Here is a 14,638-nt window from a genome sequence, read left to right as displayed (position 1 = left end):
TTGTATTTTTCAAGGCCACTTCAAATACTCCAGTTTCAGTTAAAAAAGAAAATATTACTTAACACTTTTAAGAAATTGTTTGGTTTTGTCAACAGACTGTTCTCCTTCAAATATTTTCTCTTGTGTAGCATAAAAAGCTGTATTGACACTCAAGTGTCAGGCACTGCATTCCTTGCATACCAGTGGAAAACATTTGGGTAGGTACCAAAGCCACAGCCATGGCCTGCACTGAAAGCCGTACCATGTTTATAGGTACGTGGAATAAAAATGAGAAGTGGAATGTGTGATACTAACTAACTAATAAAAAGAGAAATTATCTCCCTAAACTATTAAAGCTAAACTCCAACTGAAAAATGAAAGACTTTGACGATATTACAGTTCAAATCTGCAGAGATCAAATTGTATTAGGCCAAATTAATTCATGAAGCAGCCAGGTTTGCTTTCCTCTTGTGGGTGCAGTGGGAGGAGAGGAAGGCAGGCAGGCAGTGGTTTAACTCTGCATGAATAATTTGCTTAGCTGTGGTTTTCTAAAGCTAGAAATTAGGATACAGCCATCCATAAATAATTATTTTCAGTTCTGTAGTAAATGTTTTAACAAATATTTTACTTGGATTAAAATGGTTTTGGATTATGACCTATATGGTGCACATGATATGTGTAGTTTTAAAATACTAAGTTTTTTTTTAATTTGCTTTTATATAACCTTGTGTTATACAAAGTTGCAGAGTACAGTACTGCACAACTGCAGTACTTGCAGTACTTGAAGTTGCTGGAAACAACTCTCTTTATATAAAAATGGTTAAAAAAAAAAAAAAGGTGAAAGGGAGGGAGTTGATGTTCCATTAGCATTTTAGGGTCTCAATTCAGAGATGAAAGCATAAAAAACCCTGACTGATCACAGTTTATACTGATATAAAACAGGAAAACACTTGGTACGGAGTATGTAGTAGTAGATCAGGCCCAAAGCTTGTTGTTTTGCATCAAAATATAACAGCAAAAATAAACTATATTTCATTTCAATATTGAAACATCAAATTCACTAAATAACTGCATGTGTAGGTTATCCATAACTCAGGATATGTCTGGATAGAATTCATAGGCTGATGTAGAAAAATAGCTGTTAAATATTGTTAGCTTTGCTGCTGTGGGCAAAAACCTGACCTTGCAAGTGGCCTGTATATTTGCACCTGGGGAATTGAACTTAAGGAACTGTACCAGTGACTTGCCCACAAAAGCACATAACCATTTGATTACATTTGCAGGTGCAATTGATGAGCCATCAGAATGTCCTTCCCATTTGGTGGTGCAGATTTTCATCTGCTGTTATGTTCAAGGTGCAAACTTGGGGCTTGGTCTGAAGCTCACTTAAAATTAAATTCATTCTTTCAGCCTGTCAGGCTAAGCAGTCCTCATAGTGGAGCAGCAGGCTGCTCCGTTTCCTTTGGAAAACAGTATTTTTATATGCGTCAAGGCAATGTTAAGGTGCATTATAATGAACTTCTCTTGAGTATTCCTTTCCTAGGCTTAACTGACGTCAGTCTGACAAGCACTGTCCAGTTCAAAGACTGATTAATAAAATGTCTTGCTGACTCTTATTTGATCTGTTTCTTTGTGGCCTGTACTTGGCAGCTTAATCCATTTGTATTGGTTTCCATCAGAATGGCTTTGACTGAATTTCCATATTTTTCTGTCATTACCCTTTTAACTCTTACAGTTGTAAGCATTCCACTCTTCTGCTTTTTTTTTTTACATTCTCACTTTGTTGGATCTTGTCTTTCACTGAAAAGATACTAAACTTCTCTAATACATTTTTGTTGGTAATGTGAGTACTTATGTCTGAAATTTGTTGCCTTGCCTTTGCTGTGCCCATTCTCAGTAGGACAGACACCATTTCCTGACATGTGAAGTACGCAGTGTACATAAGACTCCTAAATCCTGGGTTTTGTTGCCACTTGGAATGGGTGGTAAGATCCTAAGGTGCAAGATTGCCTAGGAACCCGTCTCATTGACAGTAGAACTTGAGCAAAACATTTCTGTGAAGTGTCATGGATGTAGGCTCCTTAAGTGCCTAATTTATTGGCGTTGGAGAAAACAGTGAAATTCTAACATTGGGTAACATCTGCTTGATTGATGTTGCAACAAGCACTGTTTTGCTAAGGCAGAACTAGAAACTCCTTTCTTTTGCATAATACTTGCAGGTTTCCTTTTAAAAGCCTCCTCACAGGAGCATGGTCTAAAGTGCCTTTTCTGTGAGATTAGAGGTCTGTTTTATGGCAACCAAGCTTTGTATTTCTGGATATACCCAATAGCCAAATATGTAAACCTGGTTCTGTATGCTTTGTGCAGCTGCTAGTATCATTGCCTATTTTGTTAGTACCTTTTCAGTGAAGCAAAAATATTATTTTGTAGTTTAAATTTCTGGTTCATGGAAAAGAATTCTGAAAAAGTTCCTTTCAATTAGTACGTACATAAATAGGACACCAGGAAAAGTCTGTGCCTGTACACCACCCACCTTAACTCTAGTTTTAGCTAACCAGATGATAGTGTGTATTTTGGGAGATGGTGTCTGGCACTTAAAGGATTAAAAGACGCCAGAGCTTTACAAGAAAGAATTGACCTGTTTAATGTGTTATCTGTATTGGAGGTGAATGGCACTACCATTGACTTTGAAGCTCACAGTTGTTCTTCCAGTGGTCTGCTTGGTTAACACTGAGGAAAGCGAGGCTATTTACAGAATAGGGAGATTAAAATATAGACTGTTCCACTGTTATAACAGCATTTGTTTGCTGTTAGCCACACTTGCATCAAACCCATCATCAGGAAGGTACATGCTTTCCCTTTCTACTAGTTTGGGTTTCGTGGCACCACATAAGAGAGAAATGTATGTATAAAGCAGCCTGTTGCACTGACTGTTGTCTGAAGTGCCTGTGCAGGACAGCAGTTCTCTCTGGCCTATCTATCCTTCAGAAAATTGAATCCCAATTGACTTCTTACACAGTTGTAGCATTGGTGTAAAAGCAGCAGCACTGGTATGACCTTGCAATGAGGTCAGATATTCTAGAAGCAGTGTTTTCCTTTGGTTTGAAATAGGTGAAAGCTAGACAGAAGTATTGTTTAGAAATTTGTCAGCACATGACTTCAGGAGACACCTGGTGTTACCATACATATGATACCAATCAGCTGGTAGCTCCTCTCCGAAAGTGTCATAGCTCTGCAAGGAGTTGGCACTTCCATTTCACCAGCTGCAATGGTCAAAGAACTCGAGTTTTAAACAGCAGTCTTTAGAGGTGGAAAGCCTGAAGTACCATGTACTGCTAACCATACCTCAGCTTTTTCCTCCTGATGGGTGAGTGGCAGCTGGAATACTTGTCATTTTCACAGATATGCAACTGTGAATTTTGAAGAAATAAGGTATTTAATAAAGTAGGACTTCAATCCTACTTTGCCAGTGATATGAGCTTTCTCTGAGCATGTTCTGTCTAGAGAAGGTTTTAAGGCAACCAGATTGGTCTGGAGGGCTTGGCTAGCTGAAAGCATGGTACATGATTCTTCCTGCCATCATGTCCTCTCTCTGCCAGTGCTTGCTGTCTTCCTTAAGCACACATTCAGGAGTTGGAACATGGTCACCTTATTCCTGGGCATTGTGCCAGTTGGATGGAGGGAGGCCAGCCTATGCTTATGAAGGGAATGTGTAACATGCAGCCTCTGTTGTCCAAGCAATTTCTGTTGGATGCAGTGCACAATCCAACCCTCACAAAGGCAATTTAGTGCCTGGGTAGGTGGTTCCTAATCTGTCTAATTGGCTGTCATGTAGCCAGTGTGAGCTAATTAGATGATTCAGCAATTGTCATGGCTCCCACTTAATGTGCTGTGAACCCTGCTGCTGTGACTTTTGCTGCAGTTAAATACCTTTGCTTCTCTGAATTCTGTCCTCTTTCCCTGCCTTTTCTGATCACCTTCTAGTATCCCAGTAAATAACTGATTCTCTCAAATTACGGAATTGTTACATAGAAGTTTATAGATTCTTAAAAACTTTTAATCAGCCTACAGAGAGCTTCAGAGAAACAGGTTTTCCTACAAATATTTCAACTTATTCATGTGCCAAGGGACTATTTCTACTCATTTACAAAGATCTGTGAAAACTACTCTGGGATCTCTAGAGACTATGATTCTTTCTTTGAGAACATTTGCCTTCTGGTAGGAAAAAAAGATTTAAAGTGTGTCTTACTCAATAAAAGACTATGCCCTCTAGCCACTGAAAGAACTTAATTGGGGAATTAATCCTTGACCACAAGTTCCTTGCATTATTAGGAAGTAGAAAATGAAGAAAGAGTGGCATGAAGATTTTTCAAGTGGTCTAGGAAGAAAATCTCCTGTTTGTTGGCTGTTCAGCTATGGGCCCTCGATCTCTTAGCATTTCTTCTAAAACTCCAAGATAGCAAGAAATGTGAGCAGCTTTAACATACCATCCCTGATCCAGTCCCAGCAATGTCCTTGGAGAGTGAGCCTGGCAGTCCCTGTCTTTTCAGTTACCGATCCCCTCAAAGAAACAGTGTCCCTTGCTTCATTTGTAATTTTGCATCAGCACTTCTGAGAGCCTGTAGATCATCACAGTCTAGAGATGGGATTCCTGAACATCTCTCCAGAATTGTATAAATGAAGAGCAAGCAGACAATATAGTATTTCAGTCTCATCTCAGACAAAATTGCAGGTTTCCATCTGCCTCTCTTGCTTGGTAGGCTAAGGTTCGCTCATTCGATATTAGAACTTCTTGCCTTCAGCTAAATTCTCTGTAGACAGTTGCCTGTTACTTAATCAAGGGAAAAAACATGTCCCAGCTTCAGATGAGTTCCAAGTCACAGAACCAGCTTACAAAAACGGCTACTATTTCCGGTGGCTCTGGGAAACAGCACAAGAAGTATGCTGCAGTAGATTCTTTTGGATACATGATGAGATATGTAAATAGGAAGTTCAGATTGTTGTTCTCAGTCATGAAGCTGACTAAGACCTCACCTCTCTGGCATCAAAAGAATGAAAATGATCTCCCTGCTGGATTCACTGAGGAGTTCTGTTAAGAACGGTTGCACTGTCTTAAAAACCAGTAACTCAGCTTGAATGTTCAGGGGACAGACCCTCTCAGACTTCCTGCTGAATAAATCTGTTGAAAAATGAGATACTTCATTGACTTGTTTAAAGCAAAGCAAAGGGATATTGTAGCTGCATTCACTGTCTATAGTACACGAGACAGCCTGTCTAACAGCTCATTGGTTTATTCTTCTGTTTTAGCACATCTAGTTTGCTGTGAATCTGATTGTTACTGTAAAGTGGAAATTCTGTTATAGTCATTTTAGAGCAATTCACCAGAGAAACTCGGCACTGAAGTCCTGTGCATATGGATTGTGGCAGCACTTTTCACCTGTACTTTGTTTTGAATGTTAACCACTTAAGCTAGTAATTAAGCATTTGGCATTTAATTGTCATCACAAAGCTGTTTTATTACTTAATCCCAGAAGTTATGTCTCCTTAGCTTTATTTGTGTCATCTAAATCCATACCTATTAATGTCCAGGTTTTCCAGTGCTCCTGAAACATCTTCCTTTTTCCCATTCTGCTCATAGAAATGAGACCGATTCTGTTGTTTGTTTGTAACTGATGTTTATGGTAATACAAAAGCATGAGTAGGACACATGTGCCTGCTCTTCCAGTCTGGGGTCTTCTAGGAGAAAGGGTGCTTTTTCTGCTAGGCCTGTCTGATACAGTGTAGGCAATGCAATGCCTTACCAGACGTAGCTGTGTGAGTTTTGTAAGAGAAAACTTCATCACAGTATAAGATTTAAATTCAGTAAAGTGATTTTTTTTCTCCAATTCCTGTGGCTGCATGAAACATTCAGACCACATGTTTACCTTGATGTTTAAGAGGAGCTGAATGTCCCAAAGTGTTATGTGGAAAGGAGCACTTCTGAAGCAAATTTCTTATTTTGGATGTTGTTTTATCTTGTATTTGGTGCCTTAACTCTGTACAATCTAAGGTCATATATACTGTACCACAGGTAGTTTAATAGTTAAGTGTATTTTAAAAGAACCTGTCAAGCCTACTTTATAGAAACTGTTGCAAAGACTGAAGCTTTCTCAGTAGGAGAGTTCTCTTCCGTGTTTAATAATCCATTGATAAACAAGAGTTGCAAGAATTTAAAGAGCATATAAAAATTTTAACCACAGATTGAGACTGAATTTATCCGATTTCTAACTGCAAAGGTTTGTGCCAATAAGAAAATTAAAGGTACAGTCTCTATGCTGTGTAAGTAAACATCAAAATGTTTTATAGCTAGCCAGAAGTGCATGTTTGTGAAAACCTCTGGACTGTTATCTCTACTAGAACAAATTACACTAATTCTAAAAGGCATTAATTGAATGCAATTGGCTATCCTTCATTCATTTGTACAGGAGAGTTGGAATGAGCAAGAATTGCAATTAATTTTTAATTCCAAAGTAGCACATGGACTTAAGCCTCATCCCTGCCTCTTACCTGGATCTAGAAGCTCCAGGTGCCTTATGCTGCTTTGCAGTTGGCGAGGTGTAGTGCAGCTTCTACTTGAACACATGCTTGCTGAATGCATCTGGTCCTGGTAGAATGGACTGAGGCAAGAGAGAGAGAAGAGAAGATGAAGCTAGAATGCCCTTCTCCAGTCTTAAACGTTGATCATCATAGATAGGAAGTTGGAGGAAAGTTGCACTGCCTTTTCCAAGTCCATTAATAGAGTCTGTGGTAAAACCAGGACATTTATGTCTACTGTGGTAAACCAGCAGTCTTAGTATACTAAGAGCAGGGGGAGACTGTATTGTTTTTTCAATAGTTTATAAGAAATGAGATAAGAGGTTTAAGCCATCCATATAGCAGCTGCTAGTGATGTTGCTACAGGAGATTAATGGGTTTTTTTCTGTTCAGTAAACAAGTTCAGGATGGAAGGTTTTCCAGAGGAGGAAGAACAGGAGAAATCCAATGAACAAATTCTGTTTCCTGATGCAGCCCTATCCAAAACAGGGAGACTGCTCCAGGCAGTATATATAGCACGCAACTGAATTTGGGGAGGGAAAGGAGTAATAGTAGTTTCCCTTAAAGGAATACTAGTAACTCATTTCTACAGTGCCCACAGTCTTCTAGACAACTTGCTTTTACACAGAACAGCATGACAACAAGGGAAAGCAGATACTGCTTCCACAACTACACGTTGTAATGTATGTATTTCAGGTCACCAATATTGGTGTAACTAGTTATGACAAAGTAGGTTCATCTTACCAGAAAAGCGTATTTTGACGTTCTATCCACTATTTTTTTAAGCTAGAGGGGGTTAATTATAGCACTCATCTGTTTTGAAGGGAGAAGAGCACAAGGTAAGTTTTAATTTCATACTTTGAAGCTGCTATGAGTAAGTTGATTAACAGTATTCCATGGAAACAACCTGATGTACTTACTTATTTTCTTTGTGCTCATTTCTACGTTCTTAGAAAAGCACAAGCTTGTGTAAGCATAATCAATACAAAGTTACTCAGGGTACTGTGTCATCTCAGCAGTGGACACTAACTGCATCTTAAGTCAATAGGCACATATAAATCAAGCTTAATTAAGAGGAACAGAACATCTTGGCAGGTCTTGCTTTACTACTGGCACTGTTACAATTTAATGATCTATGCATATGGAAATGTGTGTATTGCTGCACTCCCAATAGAACCTGTAGTTCTGTAAGGGCATCCTGTAAACTAACAAAGTAAAATGTAGTCAGTGGAGGAGAGAGAGTGGTGTTCTTTCACTATTTCCACAAAGAACTGTTTATAAGCAGACAGAAAGTGATACTGCTCAAAGCAGAATAATGGTGGGCTGAAGAACAGCATTCAGAGTAATACAGCTTTTGAAAAGTTAGTGATTATATGAATTTAATTATGAAAATTCTAATTTGCTGTACAGATTATTTCCTGTGTTTTCAAACTAGTATCACTGCTTCCCTCCTCAAAATAACAGGATAAAACAAGTGTAGTTTTCTAGTAACATCTATTGCATGGAAATATACATATACTGGAAGAAAACGGAAGCTGTACTGCAGAGAGCATATTCAACTACAGAGCCATTCTCTGGGCAATGCTGCATAATTTAAGAGTGGGTAAATATGCCTTCAGGGACAACACAACACAGAACAGATGTTTAAAAAAAAAAAAAATGGAAAAAAAAGCCTCGAAACTTTGTCATGTCATACATTTATGCTTCCCTGAAAAAGGGACAGGTACATTCATACGCACTTAGTGATTTATACATCAGACATCATAAAGGTCCTTAAGAGCGAATGTTTTAAAGCTAGTCTCCTTTTGGACAGAAAAGGGAGGAAGTTGACTCTGTCTTCCAGTTCCAAAGTGCAGTGTCTTATTTCTCATCCTAACCCTAAGTCAATATTTATTGATCGAACTGACTAAGCTTTTTAGGTTGACAAGCTCTCTACGAAGCAATTCTGTTCTCTCAAGCCTCTGCAGGGGCCAGCAACTGGTGCTTAACTGCTACTTCCACTCCAGAATGTCACCCGTCCTCCAGCTGTCCCAGAGCCATGCTGGGACACTTGCACTTCTAAGAGAGCAACACTGCTGTGGGGGGACTGTCAAAAGCACTGAAATACTACAGCAGAGCAAGTCCCAGTGGGCTGTATGTATGCTTTTTAAGTCCTGTCCAGTTCTTGGTGACAAAGTTGAGCATGAAACCTGTACTGCCAAATGTACCAGCCCCTTAATGAAAAGGACATCTATGGGAAGCAGTCTCAGAAGTGGAGATTTTGAGGAAAGGCTGGTGTTTTCCAAGTCCAACATGTAAGCTTTTTTTTTTTTTTTTTTTTAAATGGTTGAGTTTCCACCCACCAAAAAATCACCATCAGTCAAATCAATTAAAACAATTGCTGCTAATTTGGGCTAAAACATCCCCCTTGTATAACCCAAACTACCACCACCCATCCATCTAAAGAATTCTTAAGCAAAGCACACTCAGGAGGCAGAGCCCTGCTAAGAGTCTGCACCCTAGAAGGCAGACAGGAAATCTGGCAGTGCAGTATAATGTGACTTTTCTGATGACAGTTACTTCTACAAGACAAGGAAAAGACAGAGGCAGTGCTTTGGGGCAGCGTTTCATGCTCAGCAAGTTTGTAGAGGGAAGGAATGCAATTCTATAAATCACTTGTACTGTATTTCTGTTTCTAGACTTGAATGAATTTCACTTTTCCTTTGTGGGTCAGCATAGTAAACATTAAAGAAAAGGTCTATTTTTCTAAATCTCTTTCACCAATAGAGGTCTGACCTGCAGCCAACAGATGGATTTATTTATCCACAGAGGACAGAGTGTTTATTTTTACACTAAGATTGGATATGGCATTGAATAAAAAGAAGTATGACCTTTGAACTATCTAAACCTTAAATACTATGAACAAATTCCACAAATGAGTAATATGGTGGACAATTCCATCTTTCTTCCCAATAAATCTCTCTCTCAAAAGAAGTTACCCCAAATTAAACTTCCAAATGAAGTACAAGAGATCCTTGTGGTCTAATTACAGACTACTTTCAAAATATTTAAGATTTCTCCCAATTTGTAATCTGTAGAGAACAATGATGATTAAACTATTCCTGACTATACTGTAAATAAAGCAACTTCAAATAAAGTAAGTCAGCAACAACCTTAGCTATTTTTAGCATTGAAAATGTAATCTGAACATTCAAATTGTCTTAATTTGGTAGCAATTGAGTGGGAAGAAAAATAACTGCACACTGGTTTTTAAATTGAGCTGTACCTACTCACTAGCCAAAAAAGCCTGCAAATGTAAAGTAAATGGAATACTCTTTGTACATTAAGTTGCTTCCTCACGTGATACTGTACCCTGTACACTTGGCTTCATTTGGCTTCTGTGTTGTGGTTTGTACGCCAGCCACTGTTACTGACTGTACACAACACTTGGATCTGCACTGTTATCTTGGTTCATTTGCCACTGATTGTAACCCAATGCTACAGACTTCTCTGTATATAAAACCGTTACCATGTCCCATTTGCTTCCAACAGCATACAATAAAGGCTTATCTCTGTAAACAGGAATTATGGCCTTATGATTGGTTTGGGGTTTTTTTGTTTACAGTGAGGAAACTGGCTTTAAGGTTTTCTGAAGCCTAGGAAGCCAAACTACAGAAGTCCATTCTACTTTAGTCAGGTAATAGGCTCAGCAGAAAGGGGAGACAGGCTTCCTAACCTGCAGTTAGGAACCTACAGTTTTATCAGAGATGATTATTAGTGTTGTGACTTTGAGATGTAAACATAAAGCACATTTATGCTGTAACAAGCAGAATGCATGCCTTTACAAAGGTAGCAGTGAGTAGGGTATACAGGAATGAAATTGTGCAAGGGCTGCTGCACACAAATACCACTGGGGGTTAGCCAATGGAAGCAGTAACAGAGAAGGCTGTGATGAGACCAGCCAGAAAGGCAAGTTTTTTACTTGAGAATGAAACCTGGGCATTTTCTAGTATTTAGCTAATTAGAAAAACTGTATGTCTATTTTCTTAAAAGATAAATTACATCTATAAAGAACAAGTAAGGTTCTCTCAAAATTTTTTCCTCTCTTGCCCTTCTCATTTCACTGTATATCCTAAACATTACATTCCTGTGGTCCCAGTTTGTCCTCTAAGGTCTGAAGCAAATCCAAGCAATTTCCTTGTCCAGAGCCATTGAGGGCAGGGGTTGAGGATACCGTGAGAATTGTGTGGCTGCTGTTGTTTGCCTGAGGCTGCAAATCATGGTAAGATTTACTGGAATATCCAAGTATGTCCAGTTGCCTGCAGTTACAGAACACAGTTTTACTCTAGAAGGGAAGATAGAGAAGTCACTTATCATATGCTCTTACCTTTTCTTAGAAGTGTTTCTTCTGGTCTTTAATTCAGCATTTCAAGTCCAAGTGCAGAGGTCATTCATCAAATTCAGAGGAGATCAACCTTGAGGAAGGATTAAAATCTGTTGTGAGCTGACTAAAGCTGAGATTGCTCTTAATAAAATGAGATGCATGGAACCCCACAGCTTAGCATGTATGATAACTGGAATAAGACTTGGTGTGAGACTTTTGCACTCAACAAAACAGTGTGCAGCAAACAAGTCAGTTATGCATATAAGAGCTATTCAGGGACCACTGTACCAAAAACAACTAAACCATACATCACTTAAAATTCAGAGCTGCATCAAATACTTAGCAAGTAAGATCCATAAAGAACTGAACATAGTTAGGAAAACATCATTAACACTTGGCTGAAACTGAGATCAGTTTTACCATATATATATCAGCATAATACCATACCTATGTATATGCTTAACGTTAGCTAGGTCATTCAGAAAGCTACCTCAGGATTATCATCTCGGAGGTGCTGAGAAGGCTGACAGCTCTTCAGCAGTAGCCTGGCAATTGCTGGTCAGTGACAGCTAATGAAATGAACTAGGCCCACTCCAGGAGCTGGCTGACATTCTGTGGCCTCACAGGAATGAAACAAGGGGTAGATAAGGGAGTGGTGCATGGGAGGAGTAATACAATCCTGAGTGTAAATTGATAAAGGAGGTTGGCATGTCCTTTCTTCACTGTGAAACTGTCTCACATCTCCTACTTAGTTTTATTCCTGTCATGCTGTAGCTAACCTGAGCTTGCCCAGGCAGTTGCACAGTCTTGCTTGGGAGAACAGGGAAGCTGCGATTTGTGGCCCCTTGTACTCATTACTCTTACCACCTCTACCTGCCACCCCCTCCAAACCAACAAACAATACCCAAGTCTGTCTAGTTCTTCTCAGGGTACTGCAATGTCTCTCACTATCAACCTGCAGCTGAATGCATGCATGGAAATCTGCAGCAGAAAGCTCCTTTATCATTTTCAGGCCCTCCACAATATTGCTTGACAGCTCTAGCCCCATCCCTTGCTGCCACAGCACTGAAGGGAGCCATGTAGAAGGAACCATCTCCTTAACAAGCAGGACGCCCAGTTTATCTTGCTGCAATCAACATCACCTTCAAAAAGTGAATCCGATTACAGAGGAAGCAGGAAAAATATTACATATTGACTGATGTCTATGCAACTAACAAGCCAGCCTGTCACTTCCACGTGCAAAGAACCTCTGCATCTATAAACCTGCCCAAAATATCAGACAACTAGCTCTAGCCTCACTTTACAATAAATACCAAACAATGGAAATTCCATGTCCTACTTTCTCTTAATTTCAGCACCCTAATTTATCTAGATGTCAGTTCCCTTTTCTCATGAATAAACAACAGATCCCAAATGCAAGGTTTGTAACAGGCATGTGGGACACTGAGGGCTGACAAAAGCCCCTATTTACTCAAAAGCACACTTACAGCCTGTGTACAGCAAACAACTATCGTCATGCTGGTCTACTTTGATGCTAGTCTGTTTTAAGACACTTGCAAAAGTGTAAGGAAAAGCAGTTAATGCAGAGTGAAAGTAGAGGTCTACTTTTGAAAGAAAAGTAGGATACTTAATAGTATCTCAAACAAGGACACCTATGTTCCCCAGGCTCACACACACCTTCTAGAAGGCTGCTAGACTGCTGATGATTCCAGGTTTCCTTGCAAAAAATCAGAAGGCACTCCATTTGGCATTTAGGTTTCTGAAAACATAGGTGCATGACAGTCTGAGCCACACCCTACTTGCCACAGGACCAGTAACTTGGGCAACAACTGTTAAGTTGTCACTCAGAGCAAAGACTTAAGCATGGGATCAATTCCTATTGTTCCACAGAGAGCATATAAGCAGCCAGATTACAAAACTGTCCACTGGATGCCAGCTGTAGCAGTGCAAATTTCATCCTCAGACCGAAGTCCCACATAACTACTGCACTCTCTTTCAGTCCCACCATCAAGCACCTGTCTCCCCAATGCCAAAGGAATCGCCATCTCTGCTGCAGAACTCCCTACTGGCACTTTACTTGAGCATTACCTATCCTTACAGGGCAAGCCTTCAATAAAAGAGTAATTTCTTCACCAGAACTGTACCTTCTGCTAAGCTAGCACAAATTCTTCGTGAACAGCACCCCTCTTTCTGCAAGAATAGAAGTGTCGCCTCACTTAATTGCTCATGACATAATGCTGACTTTGGTTGTTTGCTGCAGGATTGAGTTCCAGCAAGTCAGCTAGAAAGAGTTCTTCTCTTTCCCATTTGCTAAGCTGTAAATTATCCTTCCCTTTTGTGACCCCAATCCTTGGTACACTCAACTGAAAGAAACTGGAGCTGCTAACACTTTCAGGACCCTGAATTCATCTTCACTTTGGGCTATACATTCCACCACATTTATTTGTAAAGCTATAAAAAGTCTGTGTGTACTCTTGCTACAGTAATACAAAATGGCCCTTTCTTGATCCAGGCATGAACACAGGGCAAAAACCTATAAAGGCCTTTGGATCTCAAAAATGGGTCACATATCATAGCACAAATAACACTTCCTCTTACCCTTTGCTTAGGTGCTGACACATACCAAAGATGGGATTTCCTGCTTGCAGTAAAGGCAGACTTAGTCCTCTGCTAGTTATGATTTATTCAAAGGGATTTTTTTTTTTTTAAAGTCTGGGTAACTTCTGATTACTGTAGAAGAGGGAAGGCTAAAACAGGGCAAGATGACAAACTATAGCTCAGTAAATCAAATTACGTTGCCCTGCAAACCAGTACCACCCAAACTCCTATATTACTGACACTGCAGGTCTTGAGGTAGCAACAGGATTTTTGCATACAGCACAAAGCAAGCATGTGGACAGGGATTTGAGTTGCACAGGTCAGTTATCCTTGTTTTAATGAACTGTGGTTTTGAGAAAGATGCTCTTACATGTTGAAGACACATAAGTTCTGTCTGCAGCTTGGGAACTGCAGAAATCTGGGGGTGCCTCAGTTTAGGCTGTGAATAAACAAACCTGAAAGACAAAGATGAGACCAGATCCCAGTGACTGGAGGAAGGGTGAGGAGACCTTTCTCCATCTTCTATTAATACAGTTATTCAAAAAATCTTCCTTATGCTGGTTAAGATTAAAGGCTTAAATCCCCAGAAAATTAAGCCAAATTGCAAGAAACTGCTCCGAACTGACTTTGAGAGCTCCTTTTCTATGCAGTCTGAGAAGAAAGGTGCTCTTGCAGAGAAAGCCAAGAGCCAGTTTGCAAGCCCCAACCTCAACTGGCAGACCTCATTCCAGTCAATTTCATTTCATCTTGGCAATAGTGAAGGCAGACCCCTGCCTGCACCCTGCCTGGCTGAGGGGCAGGATTGTTCCTCCACAACAGCTTTGTACTTGGAAATGGAAGGCACAGAAATCAATAAACCATTCCAGTGATGCCACAGTTACGAGAACGGATCTGGCCCTCACAGCTCTGGCTGACCTGTACAGAAAGGGCAGTTTCATAGATTCTTTGTCATTATCCCAATCCTTTGTCCTGTAAATTTTGTTCTGCATATAGCTGAGGGTAAAAAACACAGAGCTCCTTAAAGGAGGCATCTGTTTACGGCATCTGATAGAAGCCCAACAGAACTGGTCCGCCAAGACCAGGCTGCATGTCCGAGCAGCTATCTCAAGATATTTTATACTCTAT

General features: G+C 39.9%; 1 protein-coding gene across 3 annotated transcripts in view; it reads left to right on the top strand.

Moving 5' to 3' along the window:
• The window catches only part of LOC115335413 (spermatid perinuclear RNA binding protein), a 75,288-nt gene extending 63,342 nt beyond the window's left edge, over window positions 1-11,946 (top strand). Inside the window, exon 19 of one of the 3 annotated variants that reach the window (XM_030001080.1) lies at window positions 11,928-11,946. The gene's annotated coding sequence lies outside the window, so the exon portion shown is untranslated. Of the gene's footprint in view, window positions 1-128; window positions 10,117-11,927 lie in introns of those variants that run through there. The other 2 variants (XM_030001079.1, XM_030001077.1) reach the window with 2 other exon arrangements.
• The last annotated feature ends 2,692 nt before the right edge of the window (window positions 11,947-14,638 follow it).

The sequence above is a fragment of the Aquila chrysaetos genome, chromosome 24, assembly GCF_900496995.4.
Source record: "Aquila chrysaetos chrysaetos chromosome 24, bAquChr1.4, whole genome shotgun sequence".
NCBI lineage: Eukaryota > Metazoa > Chordata > Aves > Accipitriformes > Accipitridae > Aquila > Aquila chrysaetos.
The sequence above is the reverse complement of the archived record's forward strand: the minus strand, read 5'-3'. Positions and strand labels throughout refer to the sequence as shown.